This window comes from Neovison vison, chromosome 5, assembly GCF_020171115.1.
Source record: "Neovison vison isolate M4711 chromosome 5, ASM_NN_V1, whole genome shotgun sequence".
NCBI lineage: Eukaryota > Metazoa > Chordata > Mammalia > Carnivora > Mustelidae > Neogale > Neogale vison.
Window position 1 is genome coordinate 104,014,182 of NC_058095.1, and position 25,420 is coordinate 104,039,601.

Genomic DNA, 25,420 nt, shown 5'->3' on the forward strand with positions numbered 1-25,420 from the left:
TTCTCATTTTTCATAAGCTAAATATTAGATTAAAAATACTATTTAAGGGGTACCTTGGAGGCTCAGTGGGTTAAAGCCTCTGCCTTCAGCTCAGGTCACTATCCCAGGGTCTGGGGATCCAGCCCCACATCTGGCTCTCTGCTCAGCAGGGAGCCTGCTTCCCCCCCCACCCCGCCTCTCTGCCTGCCTCTCTGCCTACTTGTGATCTCTGTCAAATAAATGAATAAAATCTTAAAAAAAAATCAATAGTCTCCCATTTCAAAATAACTTTCTAGTGACTAAACTGGGAAATCTTTTTTAAAAAATTAACTGAAGATTATTATTCCAGAGAAACTTCTTCCCTATCTAAAAATTCGTTCCTGAGTCTGGAAGTTCTCTAGGATTCTAGTTCTCTAGTACTTGAAGGAGGACTGAGTTAGTGGGAATAGTAGAAATAGCCACTGAGGACTATGGGTCTTGCTTGTGGGGGACGAGAGCTCTCTTACAAACTCTGCAGGGAAAAGGGTATTGGGTGTCAGCAATAAAAACACAGCTCTGTCAGAGCCGCCACTTATTTAGGCTTCGGTCTCCATGAGGGAGTTCCTTGGGACGGTGGGCTGCTGCAAGCTGTGGATACTGCGGTTTGCAGAGATGGTGCGACCTCTCTGTGAACTGGCTAAGGGAGGACTCACTATGGTAGAGTGGACAACTGCGGCAGAAGGAGCATTTCGGGAATGACAAACAGCCTTACTGACTGCCCCAACATTGGCGATCCCAGATGTTACCAAGCCCTTCCACTTGTATGTGCCAACTGAGGCACAGGAGAGGGACTAAGACTAACCCTGGTTGGCCTTCTGTGCTTGAAACATGTTTCTTCTTTCCTAGGCTTTACCTTCCACGAAATGAAATCGATAATCCCCATAAAAAAAAAAAAAACATGGAAAATCTACCGTGAGGAGTTTGCAGTCGAGCTGTATTTTGAAGAAGTGAGATACTAGTGCCATCTGGGACAGAACCCTGTTCTCCACAATCCCTGCCACACATTTAGGTCTCCTAACCCTCCTTCCTTGCATGTATACTTATAGTTACATTTACATACACATTTTTGACAACCTTAAGTATATACAATATGCAAGGTTAATGGTCCTTTTTCTTTCCTGAAGGACGTATATGCCAGAGTTGAGACAACTACTGTTTCTGGGGACTGTGTGACAAAGTTAAAAGTTTGAAAAGAACTTTCATATCAAAATAACATTTAAAATGATTCCTCACAATATTGCGTGAGGTTTATTATGTATTTTTGGGCAAGTAGTCCCTGCTTTCACATGTGTAATGTCAGATTGAAGAGGTCAGTTCTAAGCTATTTAACAAACCTCCGACTGACACCAGAACAAGGCTTGAGCCCACATGACCGTTCCTATAAGCAGTCCCCGCAGAGCTTGTGATACAAGCTTCAATAACAGGCAGTCCTTGGAGGACAAGAGAATCTGGGTAAACATAAGCAGACGTTACAGTAGATTCTCTTTGTAACATCACTGTGAAGTCAAAGGAAATGTCTGCCTAGAGAAATCTAGATGATTTTAAAGTACACCCCCTGACACAGACTCTGCTCCAAGCCAACTTCATTTAAATGTAGGAAAACTCTGTGAAGATCATTTTTTCACTATCAACACTGGTTAGTCCAGTGTCCACAAGGAATCCTATTCTCTTCATTGCTGGATGTTGTTACCTTAACATCATTATGTATATGTTTATATATTTATATATTATATAAATAAAATGTCCTTATTTATGAACATGCCTGGATGCAGGTGCTCTCTTTCCCTCCAAATAGCCCTCAAAGGGTCTCAGCTACCAGTGCAACAGCCCATATAAAGGCTTTTTAGGAAAAGCTCTGACTACATTACTTGCTATAATTCGTGTTACAGAAACACATGTTGCCGCTAAACAGTTTGTACTGTTCCCTTGAACATGCATGCAGCCATAAGCCAGAGGGGCAGACCAGGTGGCAGGCTTAGGTAAATGGACAGGGGAGGGGGTGGGGTGGGGGGGTAGATACTTAGCTGGCACTAAGGAAGAAAACCCCAATTTTCAAGACTTGCTTTTTGAAAGAAGATTACAGTTAGGGTTCCTCTTCCCTAACCCTCCAAGATGCATCCAAATTCCTGGCCACTGAGTTGCTACACTCTTGTGCTTTTGCTCACATAAAGAGAATTTACAGGCTTGTCTCCTTACAACCTGACATAAATACTTCCTTGAACAACTCGAGAATCTTACATCATGGTACATCAGAATGATACTGGTTTTTTTCAAATAGATCTGACTACCCTGGTATAGATACCCAAACATAATAGGAAATTTAGCTATTAAAAAAAAAAAAATAGAACACTTTCCTGCTACATCAACCCCATCCACACAAGCAGGCAGAAGAATGCTGCTGGGGGACCGACTTGCACAACTGCAGTACACAGAAAGAGCAGCTGCTCACTGCCCCGACCATCTGGCTTCTGGCGCAGGGCTAGAGTTAGCACAGAGCCTCTGCAGAGAACAAAAAGCTTCAGGAAACCAGAGGTTTCACTCGAGGGGGACACTGTGCCAACAAGGACACACACACACACGGGACAGAGGTTAGCAGTGTCAGCCTGCTTAAGAACACTGGTTTCCGAGAGAGCCCTTGCTGGTCTTGGAGCAGCACGGTGTGATGAGGCTTGCCTAAGTGGGGACGAGAAGGGACCCTCTTACACCAGGTAACCTGGAGTTTTGTGGTGGTGGTTAGTGCATTCGTATGGCATAGCTAAATAAAATTACTTGGCTTGTTTCATTGCTTTGTAAAGTCACCCCCTATATACAATCCTGAAGATCCACGGACTGCCAGTACCAAATGTAAAAGGCTCCAACCCAATAAGAAATATGGCAGTTAGTGATCCTGAGATAAACGTAAACAAGAGGGTCACCCCAACATCACTCACTGTGGAGGACAAGCCCTCTGTTCTGTCCAGTTCCATCCGAAAGAGGACCTTGCCCACGAGCGCTGTCCTTCAGGCACCAGACAGGGAACAAGGGCTTCTCTTGGCTTTGGCACTCTGCTCCCGGGAAGGGTTTCTGGTCGGTGGAGGCAGCGAGTGAGTGAGTGGGCCAAAGTGCATCAGCAGGCCATAGACGGTCCAAAGAAATCATCTGCAATCCTACCAAGGTAGGATTGGGCACCAAATATTCATCTTGGAAACCAAGTTGGCATTTCTAAAGGCTCAGCTCTCAGACACGGTTTCAAAGCTGTCTGCTGTGTGCCTCCAACACAGCCGGGGACGCTGCCTCATGCGCTCAATGAGCCAAGAGTGAGAGGATCTCTCGGCCTCTCCACGTCCAGGTGAGAAACATCTGCAGACAGTGGTCCGTTGAGGGAGCAGGAGTGGATCCGGCCCTCTGAAAGGTCATTTAGGAAGTCCCCCTCTGACTGGTAGGGGAAAGAGTTCTAAAAACACAGTATTTTGGAGTAGATAAATCTCTTTCTCTGCCACTGAGTTTTAGTAGAATATAAAACTGACATATAATCAATGCAGCAAGGCAACGAGAGACCCTGCGTTTGTGCCCGAACAGCGCTTACTTGTGGCTTCTGGCGATCTGCCCTGACGCCTCCATCTCATACATGGTCTGCAGCCGGCACTTGACGAGCTCAGTGGGGCAGAGCACCAGGGCCGCAAAGGCAGAGGCGAAGGATCCTGCGGCTGCGTTCTGCAGATCACTGGAAAGAAACCAGCACGGGAGTCCGGTCATTCATTCATTCAGCACTCCCCACGCAAAGCACTCGGCTGTAAGGGAGAGCAAGGAACAAAGGAGAGGAACCCTTTGCCGAGTGCCCACTGGGAACTCGCACATGCGGTTTCATCTAAGGACCCCAGCCCTGGGAGGCCAACACCGATGCCGACACCCCAAATTTCATGTGGAAAAACCGTGCATAGAATACCTAATGTACCTGAAGTCACACCACTACCACGTGGCAATGCTAGGATTCAGACCTGGGTCTGCCTGACTGCAAGATCCAGCTGCTTTTATTAGTCACAGTCATGGCAACACGCACGGAATGTATCCCCCACCCCTAAGCTACTCTGCAGAGGCCACCGCCCCAAAGACACACCATCACAATACTTCGGCTTATCTGCCACCAAGCTTCATAAAGCAAGGTTCCGGGGCCATCCCTGCATGCCCCAAATCCAACCTGGAACAACCACATGTACAAAGTAACTGTTGCAGATGAAAGCCCAGAATAAATCTTTAACCAAAAAGCTGCTCATTGCAAAAAAGATTTCCCAGTTCTGCTGATGACCTCCTGACCTCAGCCACAGAGGGCAGCAGGAGCGAGGATGGGGGAGGAGGGAGGTGAAGGAGGGGGTCAGCAAGCTCGAGGGCTGGAGGTAAAATGGCTACACAGGGAATCTAAACGGAGAAACAAATGCACGGAAACACAAGCATTCATTTCACCACAGGAGGGTCTGGTACCACCAGCCACAGTCACCAGCAGGGCTGTGAAAGCGAGGTCCCATCCGAGTTCAAAAATACGGGGAAAAGTCTGAGAAATTAACTGTCAGGAATTCTCTGGAGCGTTCAGAAGGGTCAGAAAATAAGATCCCTTCCAGCCCGGGAGTGTTCGGTCACAAGAGCTCTGCAGGCACCCGGGACTGGGCAGGAAGAGTGAGCTGCTCACAGGACTGGCTCCCTGACTCTCACCTGTTCAAGCCAGCAGCCTGCCGTCACCTAACCACCAGGACACCACCCCCCCGTGAGGCGACCCCCTCCCCTGGCTACGGAGATCCCCTCCCAAGCTTTCCCCAAACCGTGAGCAAAAGCCTAACAGACCGAGCACATGCGACTGTCCAGGGTTCCGTTAAACAGTCACATAAACGAAGGTCAGACAGGAAGAGAAAATCAAGGGCCGCCTCCCATCTCAGCCCCAACCTTCTGTTCCCTGGTGACCTGGCATCGGCGCCATGGGCAGACGGAGGACGGCGCCCAAGCCTGTCTGCTCCCAGAAGAGTTGGTGGGGAGCGAGGCTTTCTTCCAGGAGGGAGACCCTGCTTGTGTTCCAGACTTGCTTCTCATTTCAGAGAATCGGGTATGAGGCCATTACCCGGCGACATGCAACTCTGCTGGTGCTCAGCTTCTAGCGAATGGAAACTGTCCAACATGGTTCACACCTACTCAGCGGACTGTCAAGACCAAAGCTTCAAGTGGCTTCTGCAGTCCTTTGGCCAGCCTGCAGATCCAGGCTTCGTTTCCCTCGGGCACCTTTCATCAATTTGCTGACCAGCAGCCAGAACGGCCAGGTTTGCGGAAACAAAGATGGCATCTATCGGTGTGGAAGCCCTTCAGCCTAAGATTCGGCGGCCTGAGTATGAGCACGCTGTTCTAGTGCAACAGCAAGGCCAAAGCACACCTGCAGTGGACTTTGAGTCCTCTCGCCTATCTGGGCACCCAGTGAGGCACGCGGGGCCCCAGGCTGCACCTGCAGGAGAGGCGTTAGACCCAGAAATGAAACCACAGCGGGCACAGGATGGGATTTGGTAAGCATCGGTTGCTTATCACCCATTCAACAAACATGTACCTGAACCCTCCTGCTGTGTTAGGACCCCATGTGGACAAAGGTCAAAGGAGAACTCTACTCGGGGTGGCATTCAAGCCAAGGACATGCAAATATTTACGGAATCATTGCTGTAATTCACAGCAGGCTCTTCGAAGCAGTGCTTTCCTTTCATTGCCTCTACTGACCACACGCATTCCTCTAGACCTGACCCCTACCAAAGTCCAGAGCCCCGACTCTGGTCTTCCGGCAAGAGTTCTGGATGGGGACTCGGAAGACACAGCTCTGGGTCCTGTGCTCAGTTATGAGCTCAAGTAATAGGATCCTAAGCCAGTATCTGCAAGTTGGAGTCCCCATCTTTAAAAGAGAACAGCAGGGAGAGCTCTGCTGCTCTCATAGGATCATGAGGAGGGATGAACAAAACAGGACAGGTGTGGGTGCCCCAGCTCCATCACCTCTAAGGTAGTGTTTCCCTGCCAGGTAATAAGCAAACACCGTTCTGTGGGATGAAGATGCAGCTCCCTCCTGCCTCACCAGGACCGGAGAGGAGGGTACGGGGTGAGACCACATGAAACAGAATGGCTTCTTGGCTGTAGGACTTCCTCCAGGAACTCATGTGGCTGCTTCCTACGTCCATCTTCTCCATAAGCATCCTCCTCTGGGAATGTCGCAGTGGACCAAAACTTCCCATCTTGTCCCAGAGAAAGTGTCCCCCTCTAGCAGGAAGAGTGACAGTGGCTACAATGTTCTTTCTGTCACTCTCTAGCATGAGATCCCACACTCTCCTGGTTTCTCTCCTGCTTATTGCTTTACTTCCTTTTCCTCTTCATGACACTTCTGTGCTGGAAGGTTCAGGAAACCATAACAGCCCTCTATAGATGCTATCTCCCTGGGTGATTCCATCCAGTCCCAAGCCTTTAAAAAATATGTTCCATCCATGAAGAAAAAACTCCTGCTTACAAAAGGGCACATCTTTGAGATCCCTAGGCGTCTCCAGAGAACACTTCTGTACAGAAGGGGCCTACAGTCGGGTGGGACCGGAGTTGCCAATGGGTTTCCAGTTCCTACCGAAACAACCCATACGGCTATCTGCCCAACCATGAACCTGATACAATTTCCAATGATTTAAAATAAATCAATGTTCAAAAAAGGGAGGGCTACACATGCCAGTGGTTCCTGAATCCTCTATGGTCTCTGTGTAAATAAATATGCAAGGGGGGAACGCAGCACAAGCCCAAGTCCGATGTTTGGGCAGACTTGGCCAAAGAGTCAGTCCATCCGCATCTTCACAGATGCTTCCAGCTCCTCCTAAAATTCCAAGTTGCTTCCAGCCTGTCTGGCTCAGGCAGCTTCTTCCAGTCCTCTGCACTGTGATGAAGGGGAACCCAAAGCTCAGCTCACAAGTGCACCTATGGCTCCCCTCCAGCCCTGATGCCCACAAGAGAAGCAGTACCACCAGTGGAATCTGAAAAGCATCTTCCTGAAGAACACCAGCACGTAAGGGCACCTCCTTCTCCACGGTGCATTACTGACCAGCCTTCTGCAAGTTTTACATGAACAACTTCACAATCAGAAACAATGTGGTTATTTTAAAAAAGGAAACACTCTTCCCATAAGGTATCATAAAAGTTTTGACTGGGCAACAACGTTGTCTTTCCTAAACAAAGGAAGAAAGTGTTAGTGCCCACAACTCACCTCAGCCTGGCCTGCTTCTCCAATCCAACCACTTTCCGCACCACCTGTTGGCAGAAGCCGTAGCACATGAAGAGGACCGAGTTCTCGGCGATGCTGGCGATCAACGTTGGCTGGTCCCCTTGTAGAAGCCGCGGAAGCCCACCTGGGAGTAGGTCTTCAGGCAGCAGTCGGTGAGGCCCCGGTACAGGTCAGGGAACGTCTGCATCTTCACTTTCAAGGTGTCAAAGAGCTGCCCGGTCAGGCACCTGGATAGCTCAGGTCCTGATCCCAGGGTCTTGGGTCGAACCCCTCATTGGTCTCCTGCTCATTAGGGAGACTGCTTCTCCCTCTCTGTCTGCTGATCCCCCTGCTTATGCTCAGTAAATAGATAAAATCTAAAGGAAAAATAAAGTAAAAGAAAAAAATTTGAACAGACCAATTACTAGTAATGACATTGCATCAGTAATCAAAAAACAAAACAAAAACCTCCCAACAAACTAAATTGGACTAGATGGATTCACAAGTGAATTCTATCAAATACAAAGGAGAGTTAATCCCTATCTTTCAAACACCATTCCAAAAAAAATAGAAAACTTCCAAATTCATTCTAGGAGGCCAGCACTACCCTGACCTCAAAAGTGAAGATAGTACAAAAAAAATTACAAGTTAACTTCTCTGATGAACACAGTTGCAAAAATCCCCCTCAATAAAATAACAGCGAATGGCATTCAACAATACAGGAAAAAAAAATCCTTCAGCAAGATCAAGCAGGCTTTATTCCAAGGATGCAAGGGTGGTTTCAATATTCTGAAATTGATCAGTGGAATGCACCAATTAGCAAGAGGACAAAAGCCATATGATCATCTCAAATACAGAGAAGCATTTGACAAAGTACAACATGAAATGGATGGATTTCAGCAGAGTAGGTTTAGAGGGAACACACCTCAGCATAATAAACCCACAGCTAACATCACACTCAATGGTGAAAAGTTGACAGTTCTCCCTCTATGATTAGAGACAAGACAGAGATGTCCATATTCACCACTTATTTAACATGGTACTAGAAGTCCTAGCCACAGCAATCACACGAGAAATACAAGGCATTCATGCTGCTGCCCCTCGGAACAATTTGTTACTTAAACTGTAACCCTTGGAGGATTGTACTAGTTACCAAGTACATTTAGATATGGCCTTAATACATACACTGGCAACAGGTCTTTGGGGAGAAGGATGATATACAACCAGGAAGCTGGGCAGCTGGGGATGCCCGGCTCGCTCAGGGCGGAAGGCCACCCCTTCACCGAAGCCGGGCAGCCGGGAATGCCCGGCCCGCCCAGGGCTGGATGCCGCCTGCTTCAGGGAAGCCGAGCACCTGGGAACGCCTGGTCAGCTCAGGGTGGAACGAAAACGGCCTGCTTCCCTGCTTCCCTTATCCATTATTGCTCCTTTCTCTTCCCAGAATCGCCATTGTTAGATGAGTCCTTTGAATGTGCTTGTTTAACTATAAACTTTATCCTCCTTCTTGCTTGTCTGCAAGACAAGATTAACGTTTGACCTTCATCAATCCTTCCGTTGGCTATTGTTTCTATCCAATAAAGTGAGACTGTGGAGTTGCTCGTGGCAGCAGTCCTTTTCGACTGTTGTCCCCTGCTCCCAGTCTCTCGCAGCTGACTTGTTTGTGCCTAATTCTTCTCTCGTCCCCGACTGGAAGCGGCACATTCAAATTGGTGAGGAAGAAGTTATGCTGTCACTATCTGCACAGGACATGATAATACATACAGAAAACCTTAGGAGCACCTGGGTGGCTCAGCTGGTTAAGCATCCAACTCTTTTTTTTTTTTTTTAAGATTTTATTTATTTATTTGACAGAGATCACAAGTAGGCAAGAGAGGCAGGCAGGGAGAGAGAGGAGGAAGCAGGCTCTCTGCGAAGCCGAGAGCCCGATGTGGGGCTCGATCCCAGGACCCCGGGATCATGACCCGAGCCGAAGGCAGAGGCTTTAACCCACTGAGCCACCCAGGCGCCCCAGCATCCAACTCTTGATATCAGCTCAGGTCTTACGCTCATGGTCATGAACTCAAGCACCTCATTGTGTACCACAGTGGACATGAAGTCTACTTTAAAAAAGAAAACTTCACAAAAAAGAACTTCACAAAAAGACGACTTTACAAACAACAACAACAACAAAAACTATTAGAACTGATAAATGAAGAGGGTGCCTGGGTGCCTCAGTCATTAAGCATCTGCCTTCGGCTCAGGTCATGACCCCAGGGTCCTGGGATCCAACCCCATATCAGGCTCTCTGCTGGGCAGGGAAGCCTGCTTCTTCCCCTCCCATTCCCCTGCTGTGTTCCCTCTCTTGCCGCGGGTCTCTCTCTGTCAAATAAATAAATACTGATAAATGAAGTAATTCGTAGGATACGAAATATACAGAAATCTACAGCATTTCTTTTACACTAATAACAAAGTAGCAGAGAATGAAATTAAGAAGACAATCCCATTTATAATTGCAACAAAAAGAATAAAAGACTTAGGAATAAACTTAACCGAGGAGGTACAAGACCTGTTCTCTGCAACTTATACAGCAATGAGAAAGAGACTGAAGACAGCACAAATGGAACACTGTACCATGATTATGAATTGGAAGAACAAACATTGTTAAAATGTCCATGTTACCCAAAGCAAATCAATGGATTCAGTGCAATCCCTACCAAAATACCACCAGCATTTTTCAAAGAACAGACAAATAATCCTAAAATTCGCAGGGAAGCACAAAGGTTCTTGAGTAGACAAAGCAATCTCGAGAAAGAACAACAAAGATAGAGGTATTCCAATCCCAGATTTCTAGATATACTACAAAGCCTTTGGCCTGCATGCGCTAGTGTGCATGTGTATGTGTCCTCAGGCTGGACCCCTTTTTGAGGCACTGAGACACAGCTGTGCTGAAGACAAATACTGCTCTGCAAATAACTTCCTTGTAGATGAAGACTCTCACTGGATGATATGTATACATAGATGTATATAATGTTTTTTAGTTTGGGAGAGTTTAGCGGGACGGAAAAAACAAAAATTACTCTTCAGAAAAATAAAATACTCCTGTTTTGAATACATATCACCAATGTCTGATGTACAGTCAGAAATTGCTAGACTTGGCATGCCTGGTTGGCTGTCAGAAGAGTATGCAACTCTGGATCCCAGGGTTGTGAGTTCGAGCCCTACATTGGGAAAAAAGATTACTTAAAAGTAAAATCTTCAGAGAAAGAAAGGAAGAAAGGAAGGAAGGATTTACTAGACTTTCACAAAGAAATAGGAAAATATCACCATGGGGAAAGAATTCGGTTGACAGAAACTGACCAGAAGATGGCTCAGGTATTAGACTGAAAATGCAGAGACACGTCAGTAGTTATCATGAGGAAGTTTAAAGGCTTGATGGAAAACCTGGACTTAGTGGTTGAAAAGATAAGACAATTTCTTAAAAATGACCTGAAGGAGGGGTGCCTGGGTGACTCAGTTAAGCATCTGCCTTCAGCTCAGGTCATGACCTCAGGGTCCTGGGATCCAAGCTCACAACGGACTCCCTGCTCAGCAGAGAGCCTGCTTCTCCCTCTCTCTCTCTCCGCCCCTCTTGCCCCTCCCTTCACTGTTTGCACTCACACTTGTGCTCATTCTCTTTTTCAAGTAAATAACTTAAAATCCTTTTTAAAAGATGACCTGAAGGAAATTTTAGAAAGAAAAATCCAAAGAATTCTCATACCAAAAAGGAGTAGTAACAAATAAAAGATATAGTCACACAAAAAACAGGATTAAGAAAATAGAAGAAGTGTCTGTTCATATCTTCTGCCCATTTTTTGATGTGTTTGTCTGTTTCGTGTGGGTTGAGTTTGAGGAGTTCATTATAGATCCTGGATATCAACCTTTTGTCTGTACTGTCATTTGCAAATATCTTCTCCCATTCCGTGGGTTGCCTCTTTGTTTTTTTGACTGTTTCCTTTGCTGTGCAGAAGCTTTTGATTTTGATGAAGTCCCAGAAGTTTATTTTCGCTTTTATTTCCTTTGCCTTTGGAGACGTATCTTGAAAGAAGTTGCTGTGGCTGATATCAAAGAGATTACTGCCTATGTTCTCCTCTAAGATTCTGATGGATTCCTGTCTCACGTTGAGGTCTTTTATCCATTTTGAGTTTATCTTTGTGTACGGTGTAAGAGAATGGTCGAGTTTCATTCTTCTACATATAGCTGTCCAGTTTTCCCAGTACCATTTATTGAAGAGACTGTCTTTTTTCCACTGTATATTTTTTCCTGTTTTGTCAAAGATTAATTGACCATAGAGTTGAGGGTCCATATCTGGGCTCTCTACTCTGTTCCACTGGTCTATGTGTCTGTTTTTATGCCAGTACCACGCTGTCTTGGTGATCACAGCTTTGTAATAAAGCTTGAAATCAGGTAAGGTGATGCCGCCAGCTTTATTTTTGTTTTTCAACATTTCCTTAGCGATTCGGGGTCTCTTCTGATTCCATACAAATTTTAGGATTATTTGCTCCAGCTCTTTGAAGAATGCCGGTGGAATTTTGATTGGAATGGCATTAAAAGTATAGATTGCTCTAGGCAGTATAGACATTTTAACGATGTTTATTCTTCCGATCCAAGAGCATGGAATGGTCTTCCATCTATTTGTGTCTTCTTCAATTTCTTTCATGAGTGTTCTGTAGTTCCTCAAGTACAGATCCTTTACCTTACTTTAGTTAGGTTTATTCCCAGGTATCTTATGGTTCTTGGTGCTATAGAACAGACACTTCTCCAATCAAGAAATACAAATGGCTATCAGACACATGAAAAAATGTTCATCATCATTAGCCCTCAGGGAGATTCAAATTAAAACCACATTGAGATATCACCTTACACCAGTTAGAATGGCCAAAATTAACAAAACAGGAAACAACATGTGTTGGAGAGGATGTGGAGAAAGGGGAACTCTCTTACACTGTTGGTGGGAATGCAAGTTGGTGCAGCATCTTTGGAGAACAGTGTGGAGATTCCTCAAGAAATTAAAAATAGAGCTTCCCTATGACCCTGCAATTGCACTTCTGGGTATTTACCCCAAAGACACAGATGTCGTGAAAAGAAGGGCCATCTGTACCCCAATGTTTATAGCAGCAATGGCCACGGTCGCCAAACTATGGAAAGAACCAAGATGCCCTTCAACAGATGAATGGATAAGAAAGATGTGGTCCATATACACTATGGAGTATTATGCCTCCATCAGAAAGGATGAATACCCAACTTTTGTAGCAACATGGACGGGACTGGAAGAGATTATGCTGAGTGAAATCAGTCAAGCAGAGAGAGTCAAATATCATATGGTTTCACTTGTTTGTGGAGCATAACAAATAGCATGGAGGACAAGGGGCGTTAGGGAGGTGAAGGGAATTTGGGTAAATTGGAAGGGGAGGTGAACCATGAGAGACTATGGACTCTGAAAAACAGTCTAAGGGGTTTGAAGTGGCGGGAGGGTGGGAGGTTGGGGTACCAGGTGGTGGGTATTATAGAGGGCATGGCTTGCATGGAGCACTGGGTGTGGTGAAAAAATAATGAATAATGTTTTTCTGAAAATAAATAAATTGGAAAAAAAAAAGAAAACAGAAGCAGCACACTCTAAAATAGTTGAGGATATTGAAAATTTGATTTTTAGAATAAAAGAAGTAACTAGCAAATTAGATGAAGTTAAAGCATACAAGACAAACCAAGGTAAGGAACTGCCCCATGATGAATCACAAAAACACAAAGTCATGGGAAGGGGGGAAGAAGCCATAAGCAATACAGTTGATGGACGCAGAGACAGAGCATCCTACAGAAGTAACAGGAGAGAAGAGAGACATTGCAGAGGACGAACTGGCCAAAGCAAAGATGGGGAAAAAATCCCTCTCAGTTTAAAGAATAAAGCGAATATTCTACAAACCTCCAGAGAAGATGAAGGAGCAAGACTTGCATTGGCAGCAGACTTTTCATCAGCAACACTGAATATTAGTAAGCAATGGAGTTAATGTCTTCAACATTCTAAGGGAAAGTGATTTTGAATTTAAATTCTATATCCAGTTAAATAAGCATTTAGGCCTTAAGGGTGGTGAAGGACCTTTTCAGATATGTAAAGACTCATCAAATTTACCAGCCAGAAATCATTTATGAAAGAATTACTGAAAGATACACTCCCACAAAATGAAAAAAGGAAGGAGGAAGATACAAATTCAAGAAAAAGTAGATAAAACTAGTAAACTCAAAGCATGGAACTAGGGAGGAAACTGGTGATGGCTTGAGCTATTTGTTAAAGAGGTAAAGGTTGCTGAGGCAGAGGAGGTGAAGAACTCAGAGACTCAGGAGGAAGGATCTTCAGAGTGGAAGGAAAAACAAACGCTCGACAGGAAGACGGCTCACAGTTAGAAGAGGAGGGAGGCAGGAGGCTTGAAGGCGCGGAAGAAGGGAGAAGAGGTGGCTTTGGAATAATGTGAGGAAAGGATTCCATCTTCCAATGCCATACTGTGGTAAATATGAAGCATGGAGTTGAGGAAATCACCAAAGATGCCTTGGAGATTATTGTAACTAAAGAAGTAGAAGATTCTGAGCCAGAGTAGGAAGAAAATTCAGGGTAGGAAATGGAAGTAGTTTCATCATGGGACGAAGGCGAGGACTCTGAAGTAGAACATGTAAAGACTTGCCTTCCAGACTGAGAAAAGAGAGGCCTCCGATGAACTTAAAGAAATTGCAAAAATTATGTGGCTTGGGACTCAGAAGAAAATTGGTGAAACCTTGGATGGAACAAAAACCCCAGAATGAAGAGGAAACAGATATGCTGATAAATCAAGGAACTGGGACGGTCTGTCTAACCTTGTGTTTGGCCTCTCCCTCAAAGTCACTAGAGATAAGTTCTGGTAAGCAGAATAGACATTTATGTACAAATTTGAGTACTCCCATCAGGAATCACCTGACTCCCATCAGGAATCACCACAGTTTAAAGGAAAACAGACACAAAATTCTGCAAACAAAGGTGCCAACATCTAAAGAAACAGATAATATAAGAGAAGAAAATTTTAGAAGTGTATTAATAACTTTAAAGAGATAAAAGAGGAGATTAGAAATATTAAAAATTATCATCCAGCTGTCTTGAAAGTAAAGAACTCCACAGATGCTCTGAATAGCAGAAGAGACATACTTGAAGAGACAAGGAATGATCTAGAAGACTGACTTGAAGAATGTTCTAAGGTTACAATGCAAATGGCCAAAGAGATAATAAAGAAAGATCCAGAGATAGAGGAGAGATCCAGAAGCTCCAACATCCATTTGACAGGAATTCCAGAAAAAGATAATAAAGGTAATAGAGCAGAGGAAATAATTAATAATTGAAGAAAACTTCCCAGAGCTAAAGAAAGATTCAAGTCTTTTTTTTCTAAGATTTTATTTATTTATGAGAGAGAGAGAGTGCATGAGAGGGGGAGGGTCAGAGGGAGAAACAGACCCCCCTGTGAGCAGGGAGCTGGATGTGGGACTGGATCCCAGGACTCCAGGATCATGACTTGAGCCAAAAGCAGTTGCTTAACCAACTGAGCCACCCAGGTGCCAAGAAAAATTCAAGTCTTGAGACTGACAGTGCTTATCAAATACTCAGTAAGATTGATGAATAGAGACCCCTAGGAATCTGGGAATTCCAAGGATAAAAAAAAAAATCATAAAGTCTTCCAGAAAGAGGAGCGTGAACCTACAAAGGAACAAGAATCAGACTGACAGCAGACTTATGGACACTGGATGCTAGAAGTAAATGGGGCAGTAACATAAAATTTCTGCATGGAAAAACGTTTAAACCTCGAATCCTACATCCAGCCAAAGTGGCATTTTATTTTGAAGGTAAATAAAGACATTTTTTGATATGAAAGAATTCAGTTTGTTTCTTGCATACCCTCTTTGAAAGAATCACTGGAGGATATACTTTAGCAATCTAGGGTGACTATAAACACATACACACAATGCAGATTATCTTTCTCCCACATCAAAAAAGGAAAACAGAAAAATAAAATGCCACATTTCTACTGAGGAAGATGAACAGCTAACAGTGCTCCTGGGGAATATAGGAAAAGAAGGTTACGGATACAACCTAGATGTTAGTAAAGTTAAAGAGTGTGTTAAAATGAATTTAATCATTGTAGCTTATGTATAAGTATAGATTCTAAACTACTGGGGATCACTTCTTGGCCTTTTGCTAAAGATCGAGTGTAAACTACTGGGGAGAGGGAGGGAATCTGTCAATAGGAACATAGACAGGAAGAGATGGGGTGAAAGTAACAGAAAAAACACGGGAAAAAATATGGCAAGAAAAGTTAAAGCGAGAAAGGCAAAAGTTGAGCTCTTATCAAGAGAAAGGTAACTTTATCATTAATATTGATGAGAATCTTGAATCTTTATATTAAACCTTTTCTTTCCAAAAAAAAAAAAATAAACACTACAAAGCAGTAGTAATCAAAACAGTACAGTACTGCCACAGAAAGAGATAAATAGATCAAAAGAACAGAACAGAGGCCCAGAAATAAACTCACACTGAGCACCTGGGTGTCTCAGTTCGTTGGGTGATTGCCTTCAGCTCAGATTATGGTCCCAGGGTCCTGGGATTGAGTCCCATATCAGGCTTCCTCTGTTCCTTGGGGAGCCTGCCTCTCCCTCTCCCTCTACCTGCCACCCGCCCCCCTGCTTGTGGTCTCTCTCTCTGTCAAATAAATAAAATCTTTAAAAAAAAAGGTTTCAGGGGCGCCTGGGTGGCTCAGTGGGTTAATCCTCTGCCTTTGGCTCAGGTCATGATCCCAGGGTCCTGGGATCAAGCCCCGCATCGGGCTCTCTGCTCAGCGGGGAGTCTGCTTCCCTCTCTCTCTGCCTGCCTCTCTGCCTACTTGTGATCTCTGTCAAATAAATAAATAAAAGCTTTAAAAATAAATAAATAAAAAGTTCAGAAATAAACCCACAGTTACAGGGTCAATTACTCCACAACAGAAGCAGCCGTATGCAATGGTGGAAAAGACAGTCTCTTCTATAAATGGTATTGGGAAAATTGGACAGTTACATGCAAAAGAAGGAAATTCTTTCCACCATCCACAAAAATAAACTCAGAATGGATTGAAGACCTAAATGTGAGATCTGAAACCATAAAACTGAACATAAAACAAATATAAAACTGAAGAAAACATAGGCAGTAAGACCTCTGACACTGGCCTAGCAACGTTTTTCTAGACAGGTCTCCTGAAGTGAGGGAAACAAAAGCAAACTATTGGGACTACACTAAAATAAAACGCTTCTGCAGACTGAATGAAACCATCAACAAAACAAAAAGACAACCTACTGAATGGGAGGGGATATTTCCAAATGATGCATCAAGAGACGATACTTGCAGATGATGCATCTGACCAGGGGTTAATACTCAAAATATATAAGGAAATTCTGTAAGTCAACACCAAACAACAACAACAATAACAACAAATACCTAAACATTCTGATTTAAAAATGGGCAGATGACCTGAATAGACATTTTCCCAAAGAAGACATCCAAAGGGCCAAGAGAATCATGAATTTTGGCACGAGAGGATAAACGTCAATGGTCTAGGTCACAGTGAGAAGCTAGGCTAGTTAAGGCATACAGCAACCAATTCAAAGCAGGGAGCGGGTTCTAGTTGTCAAAAAACTAGTGTATTTTTTTTTAAAGAAAGAAAGAAAGAGAGATCCTATTGTATTTTAAAGGGAGACCAAGGTTCCTCATGAAGGAACTTAACTTTTGAGCTCCACACTGCCTCATTTCAACATTATACAGTTACCTATCTTCTTCAAATCCTCCCCCATCCTAGCTGCTTGGGAGTTTCTGGAATTTCTCCTACACTAGCAGACTGGCAGTGCCAGCTTCCCAGCATTTTATAGCAGATGAACTGGACCAAAAACCTGCTGAATGGGGGAGGTCTATTTCAAAGAAAAGGTGGGACACGGAAAAGAACATGTGTATATTACACCGAGATCACCTCAGTCCACGATGGCCCAATGTCCCAATCCAGAGAGCTGGCAGCAGAGGCTTGAGATTAATTAACCTCCACCCCCAGGAGGGCTGTTGCCCATTACGGAGTTTTAAAACAAGACAACAGCACCAGTCAAGGAACCAAGGAACCAACGTCCTAGCCCTGTCTGGACACCATCTAGCTGCACAATCATGGGCAAACACACTCGGCCTCTCAGGGTGTCCTTTACACTATACAGTGAGCATCAGATCCAAAGGTCTCTGCAGGCCCTCCTAGCTCCACACTGGGAGACTGTCACCCATCCAAAGTGGGGCTATGGCTTCCCGTTTGCATGCCAAGCACCTCCCAGTAGAAGTTCTCAGGTCACTAACACAAGCCTCCCCTGCCAGCCAAGGAGTCCCTCACCTCTCACCCCTCACCTGCCAGGTCCACCTGGCACGGACCCCTTCCAAGGAGCCTGTTGTCCCCCAAAGACAGATGCTGCAGGGCCATGCTACATCAGTGAGGGGTGACTCCCTGAGACCAGGGCAGGAAGAAATCCCAACTACTTATCAGGAGAATTAAAGGCCATTATGTAGACAGGCCCAAAACAAAGTAATATTTTTTAAAAAACATGCCCCCAATGCCTTACACACCAGACTCCCAACAATACAACTGCTATCTGGATCTTTAAAATTTACTGTAAAGCACATAAGTCGCACCCAAATACCTGTCCACACAGAAATGCCTTTCCAGGAAAAAGAAAATTCGATCACAACACATTCTATGTTTTTGGCAGACTGACTGACAGACATTTAATTCCAAAAGCTGAGAATCTCTCCTGTGGTTAAATACCACCCTATGGTAGAGACAAAAACTGAGCCCAGAGCATTTGCAGGGCCGTTAAGAGGGTGCCAGAGGCAGGCAAATGGGTCCACCATTCCCATGGTCAGGGACATCCCAATGTAGCCTGGGGGTTGGAGTGGTGCATGGGGCCATTGGTTGGGCCATGGTTTACCAGCTGCAGCTGGTATGGGACTGACCCAAGGCCTTCAGCAGGCAAGAAGCCAGTGGACACCTAGGCCACCTTTAGTTTCCCTTCCTCCTGGGCCAGGACACTCCTGTGGTCTCTAAACTGGGAGCTGGTGCCCGTACTTCTTATCAGTCTGTAATGCACTGTCTATAGCCTTTCTCAATTAGCCTACCTCCATCGACCTTTGGTTCAGGAGAAAATCCTTTATTCTCTGAACTCTAACTTCTTTTTCACAATTAAGGGAATGATGGGATGACAAGGGTGGCCCTTGGCTGCACCTGATCTGTTGACCCGGGAGGTCCCACTGGATAAGAGGACAACAGGCAACTCACCCCTCTGGCCTCTCCACTCCCAGGAGCTGAGGCCCTTATAAGAGTCAGTGTAAGAACCTGGCGATTCACAGACCTGTACCCCTGGGGCTGATAATGCATTATATGTTAATAAAAAAATTTTTTTCTTCTTAAAAAAGGGAATCAGTTTAAGGGGCAAGGTTAAACCAGGGTTTTCATATGGGAAACAGGAGCATCCCGGCACTCCTCTGGCGCTAAAATAACACAGGAACCTAGAGAACCAAGTCACCACGCACACACTTCCAATTACTGCCCTCAGGCTGAGTAAAGGTGATATTTCTAAAGACTGGCCTGTGTGTTGAAAGCGCTGCCCAGGAGTCGTCTTTACCTGTGCCTTTTGAGGCCACAGTCTGCGCTGGGCCTCAACCCCTGCCCAGCCCACCCTTCCCTGGCAAATCCTAGGGCCTGTCTTTTCTTTTTAGGGCTTTAGAAACCATCAAAAATCAGCCTCAGTTACCAAAGACATTTCTAAAGAGTGTCCTCCTTTCTTTCCTTGGCAGCAATAAGGACAGTAAGTAGGACTTCCCTGGACCGACGGCATAGTAGGATTCTGGCCTACAAGGGCTCTGAAGACTGCCAGGCTTGCAGTGAAATCCCACGTCACCTGCATATCCCAGCTGTGTGACAATGGACAAAGGACTTCAACTCTGAGCTGTGAGGTTTTCCAGCTGTGAACTGAGGACATTCCCACCCTGCACCCACACTCAGAGTTTTATTGTAAGGGAACTGCTCTACCTTCTGCCGTTCTTAGAAGACGACATTACTCTTCGATTACATGGATTCCCTCCATTACATGGGTTCCCTCCAAGGAGAAAGCATGTTCCTTCTGGGAGTGACAAGAACAGTATTTTCACCACCCCTTCACTGGATCCCACTTGTAGCAGGTACTCCAAGACTAGAGGATGGGTTTCCCCTGGGATTACCTGCAGCCCCCGCTGTGAGGTCAATGGCAGCTTGGATGGCAGGACTGGACTTCATGTTGGCCCACTCCTCTGCTGGTCTCTGTGGAAGGCACCTCTCCGGAGCTTATGACGGGTGTCTCATATCCCTGAAAGGAGACCAGAGCTCACCATCAGTGAAGCCTCTGCAGCCTTTCTCTAGAACTCTGCTTGGTTACTGGGACCTCAACCTCTGGGAGCTGGGAGATCAGTTCTCCCTTTTGCAAAAAAAAAAAAAAGAAAGAAAGAAAGAAAGAAGGAAAAAGGCAGTCAAGGTATCAATGCAGCTTAGCAATTGGCCTGCCTTCTACTCGCCCACCATCTCCCCATGAAAAACTCACAAGTCAAAACCCTTCCATGAGTTATCGGAGCTATTGCCACTCATAGGGAGCATTTCAACGAACCCTTCTGAAAATCTTACAAGTGAATGCCAAATACCACAGACACCCAAGCCATAACAAACTAGTTTTTCAGAGGCCTAAGTGGAACTGTCAGGCAAATACGCTCAGTTCTAAATTCAGACAGCAGCCTGAGTTGAGTCCCTCTCAGGAGGTCACAAAACAGTAGGTCTGGAAAGTAATGGCTTAGACGTTCTGCTAAGTGACATATGCGTGGGTCTCAATTCCTGATCATCCACGAGCAGGATGAGCCCTCGGGCCCCTTAAGCTGGAGGTCCCCCCATATCAAAGGTGAATAATAGAATTATTATCATAATATAAAGGCAATCAAAATAGCCACAGGGACAGCTGCTCTTAGAACTACGGAGCTCAGTGGGTTAAGCCGCTGCCTTCGGCTCAGGTCATGATCTCAGAGTTCTGGGATCGAGTCCCGCATCGGGCTCTCTGCTCAGCAGGGAGCCTGCTTCCCTGTTTCTCTCTCTGCCTGCCTCTCTGTCTACTTGTGCTTTCTCTCTGTCAAATAAATAAATAAATAAATCTTTAAAAAAAAAAAAAAAAAAAAAAACAACTATGGAGCACAGCACCAAGCATTAGTCATGGTCATCAAAGGCCTCTTCAGACCTTCTCAACCATAACCATGTACACAAAACACATGGGAACCTTGTTAAAATACACATTCTGATGTGCTAGGCCTCAGGTGGGACCAGAAACCTTGCCAGTTACTACAAACTCCCAGAGGAGGCTGATAATGACTGGCCACCAATCACTTTTTGAGAAGCAACACTGTGTCCTAAATTTGTTTGATAAGAATCACTGGAGCACCACTAAAATATTCAGATAACCAGGGGCGCCCGGGTGGCTCAGTGGGTTAAGCCGCTGCCTTCGGCTCGGGTCATGATCCCGGGGTCCTGGGATCGAGTCCCACATGGGGCTCTCTGCTCAGCGGGGCCCTGCTTCCCTCTCTCTCTCTCTGCCTGCCTCTCTGTCTACTTGTGATCTCTGTCTGTCAAATAAACAAAATTAAAAAAAAAAAATATTCAGATAACCAGGCTTCTCTCCTAGTATCTTGTTTCAGCATCTTTGGGCTAGAGCTTAAAAAGTTAGGGAAAACTAGAGTCTACTCCTCTACTGTTAGACAAAAATCAACTATCACAGAGAAATGGACTTTAAATATACAGATTTTTACAAAAAAGGAAAGGTGGCTCATTAACACATAATATCAAGATAACCAATTCAGCAACCAATTCTGTGTGGTTTTCAAACTAAGTAAGTGACTTTTTCCATCTATACCAAAGAACAATTTTTATTCATCACGCTAAAGACCTCTGTGCTCCCACTCAGGCCACCATTTGGAGGGTGGTGGGCCAGCTGGGTTATTAATGAATGCCAACGTGGACCTAAACGTCAGCGGAAAATCATTTTATCCACTAAGAAGTCTTTTTAAACCACTTGACACCTGTTGTGAATGATCAGACACCAAGAATCTTGCTTTCTTTGCAAAAAAAAAAAAAATTGTAAAACCAGCAACCGCAAAAGCATAGTACTGGACTTGAAAAAGCAACTAAGTGAAACAGACAAGACATGCATTTTATGTTATTGATAGGACAGGAGAGGCAGTTATCAATAACTACAGTTGACGAGGTTGTGGCCATCCTGTACCTAGAGAAGGCTATGAGGGTCCTAATCCAATCTCTTCCTTTTCCAGATGGAAAACTGAGGCCACAAAGCTAGAGCTTTTCCAAGGTCATACAAGTTAAGTAGTCAGAGGACTCAAGTCTTGCCTTTTGGGTCTGTGCCTACCAAGCAATACTTAATTCCAGAGTATTCCAACCTGACCAAAAAGAAAAGCAAAAAACAAGCACCGAACCCTGCATTTTAGAGGGAAAATGGAGGCAAGTGGGGAGAGTCACACAGGGCCCAAACCATGTGGCTTCTCCATCGGTTGAATTCTTGGGATGCCAACATTTCTTAGTTTATAAGAAAGGCATAGATCCTACTATATGTCATCGCTGTGAATTTAACCCCTTCCGGTAAGCGAAACTTAAACGCATCAAATCCCACAAGTAGCAACTCAAAGAATTACTAAAATACTAAATAAACAGTGATGGGATCTAACAGATTAACTCAGCAACTGACTCAAATTACTGTGTGGTTTAAGATGCGGCTTCAAGAAGTCTGGAAAAATACATTCGGCTTGGGGGAGGCAAACTGGTCAGCAAACGTTAAAACTCAGTCTTGAGCCAGTTAAAAAGCTGAATCTTTTTCGCGCCCCTTTACCTCCCCTGCAAGCACACGTGGGTCCGACTCCAGAGAGACAAACAACATTGCCAGCAGCCAGCCGCACAGCCTTCTTAAGTTCCCAGGGGAAATGAGTCTCTTGCCTGGGAGAACTCTCTAAGGCCCCCTGCTCCACCAGGTAACACCAAGAAGGAGAAGACTGCACCACAGGCTCAAGCCGACCCGGCTGCCCTCCCGCCCAGGACTAGAGCGGGACCCAAGGCGCTGCGATGCCGGCCCATCTGGCCGCTAACACGCCGGCCTGGCACTCGGGCTCCGAGGCTCCAGATCCTGGAGGGCACAGGCCCGCGAGGGAGACTGCTTCCCACTTTCTCGTCCTCGGACTCCAGCCCAACAACCTGCAAGAGTCTCCCATTCATAACCGCCCCCACTCGGGCCCGGACACGGGCGGCGCGGTGCCCAGAGGCCTGATGACGCTCCGCGGGGGCAAAGAGGACACCCTTCCCTGCAGGTGACTCTACGGAAAGGAAGCCGCGGAGCCCCGGAGTGTCCGGCGATCCCCGATCCACGGCGCCCTTAACGACCTGGGTACGGGGACGGCGCGAGCACCGGCCCAAGACGTCCGTAACGATCTGGGCGCGTTGACGGCGCGAGCCCCGGCCCAAGACGTCCGTAACGACCTGGGCGCGTGGACGGCGCGCGGGCCGCGGACCCCAGAAGTCCGCCGGCTGCCCGGGAAGGTCGCGCCGCCCCGCCCCGCCGCTTAGGCCCGCTCGCGCCCCGCTCCCTCCCGCCGCCTCCGGAGCGGCGGTTGTGGGGCTGTGCTCACCGCCAGGACAGTTGGCCGCGCGTGCTGCTCGGACTCCGCCGCCGGCTCTCCGCTCTGCCTCCGCCCCCGGGGCAGCCGCTTAATACCTACGTCGGCCGGCCGCCCCGCACTCCCGCAGGGGAGCGCAAAGGGCGGCGGCCCCCGGAGCCCGGAGCACCCCTGCGGCGGGGGGCGGGCAGCGCGGGGCCGGCGCCGGGAAGCGGAAGTCCGCGGCTTAGGCGGCGCACTCGGCCCCGCGCAGGCCGTGGAACCCCTGGCCCGCGCGCCCGCGAGCTGAAGGACCTGGAGGACAAGGGAGCCCGGGCCCCCGGAGTTGCTTCCCTTCGTCCAGGTTCCCGGAGGACTCCTGAGAGGCTCGACCCCAGCTGGAACTCATAGCGGGGGTTGGTGGTGTTGGGAGGACCCGCTGAAGTCTTATGTAAGTTATGGCACACATGGGGGGAGGAAAAAGAACTAGCAAAAGAACTAAACAATTCTAAAGCAAGCAAAGGAAGGAAATAATAAAGATAACATCCAACATCAATAAGAATAGAAAAATAGAGAAAAATCAACAAAACCAATACTAGTTCCTATCAAAATCTCAGTAAAGTTTTGCCAACAAATTTATTCTAAAATTTATATGGAAAGGCATAAGTCTGAGAATAGTTTAACAATCTTGAAAGAGAAGAATAAAATGGGAGCAATAATGCTAAGATTTACTGAAATAGCTACAATAATCAAAAGTGTGGTATTGGGACAGACACAGAGATTGATGGGACAAAAGGGACGGCCTAGAAATAGACCCTGTTATGGACTGAATCGTATCTCCTCAAAATTGATAGGTTGAGGTCCTAATCCCCAGTGTGACTATATTTAGAGACAGGACCTTTAAGGAGGTAGTTAAGGTTAAATGAAGTTTTAACAGTGGTCCCTGATCCCTCCTTTAGGGGCTTGATCTCACAACCCTAAGATCATGACCTGAGCTGCAATCAAAAGTCGGATGCTTAACCGACTGAGCCACCCAGGTGCCTCAATGCAATGAAAGATTTAATAAAGGTCTAGAATGTATTAAATATAAACAACAACAACAACCTCCCAAAGCTCTATAGTAAGAAAACCAAACAATCCAATTAGAGAATGGGCAAGAAACAAGAGCAGACATTTCATTGAAAAAGATAAATAAATGGCAAACACAAGAAAAATGTGGTCAACCTCTCGACCCATTAGGGAAATGCAGATTAAAACCACAATGAGCTATCAATACACATCTATCAGAATGTAAACATATCTAAAAGAAAAACAGCGACAACAAATAATGCAGGTGAGAATGAGAAGCCAGATGGTTCACATATTGCTGGTGAGAATATAAAATGGCACAGCCACTCTAGGAAACAGTCTGGAAGCTTCTTTAAAAAAATTAAACACGCAGGGGATCCCTGGGTGGCTCAGTTGGTTAAGTGTCTGACTTCCGCTCAGGTCTTCTCAGGGCCCTGGGATGAAGCAGTGTGTCAGGCTCCTCCCAAGCCCTGGGCAGGGAGTCTCCTTCTCCCTTTCTCTCTTCCTCTGTCCTTCCCCTGGCTCATGCTGCATTCTCACTTTCTCTCTCTCTCAAATGAACAAATAAGTAAAATCTTCAAAAAGCAAAAAAAAAAAAAAACCCACACAGAACTAAACATGTAGGGCGCCCCGCTGGCTCAGTTGGTAGAGCATGTGATCTTGATCTTGGGGTTGTGAGTTTGAGCCCCATGTTGGGTGTAGATATTATAAATAAAAAAACTTTAAGAAAATAAAAAAGAAAAGAAAAACATGCAGCTACCATATGATGAAACAATTTCACTCCTGGGTATTTACCCCAAGGAAATAGAAATCTATATTCATACAAAACTCTGTACAAAAATATTTATAGTACCTTTATTCATAATAGCCCCAAACTGGTAACAACCCAGATGTCTTTTACCAGGTGAATGGTTAAACAAACTATAGGGCACATTCAAATCATGGACTACTACTCAATTAAAAAAACAAACAAAAACCTCAACCAACCAAACAACAAAAAACAAGGCACAAACATACTGATACATAGAACAATTGGCTAAATTTCCAGGTAATTAATCAGGCTGAGTGAAAAACAGTTAATACCCAAAGGTTACACACTCTATGATTCTATTTGTATATATTTCTTGTAATGACAAAATGACAAAAATAGTGAACGAATTTAGTGATTGCCAGGGATCCAGGAATAAGAAGGGGAGGCAGTGGAAGGTAAGCAGGTGTGGCTTAGAAGGGCTCTAAGAGGGCTCTGAGATGATGGAACCGTGTATCTTGACCGTGGTGGTGGTCCCCCGAGTCTACACATGTGATAAAATTGCACATGTATAAAGGAATACTTGTAAAGCTGGTTGACATCTGTACACGGT

The 25,420-nt window shown here is 45.6% G+C and overlaps 1 long non-coding RNA gene across 1 annotated transcript; it reads right to left on the minus strand.

Annotated features, from left to right (window-relative positions):
- Window positions 1–468: 468 nt before the first annotated feature.
- Window positions 469–23,086, minus strand: LOC122907044. Its single transcript, XR_006384672.1, has 4 exons — window positions 23,025–23,086; window positions 19,545–19,669; window positions 7,250–7,623; window positions 469–3,721 (listed from the first exon to the last, which is right to left on the minus strand). It is a non-coding gene; the product is annotated as an uncharacterized LOC122907044 (long non-coding RNA).
- Between the last annotated feature and the right edge of the window lie 2,334 nt (window positions 23,087–25,420).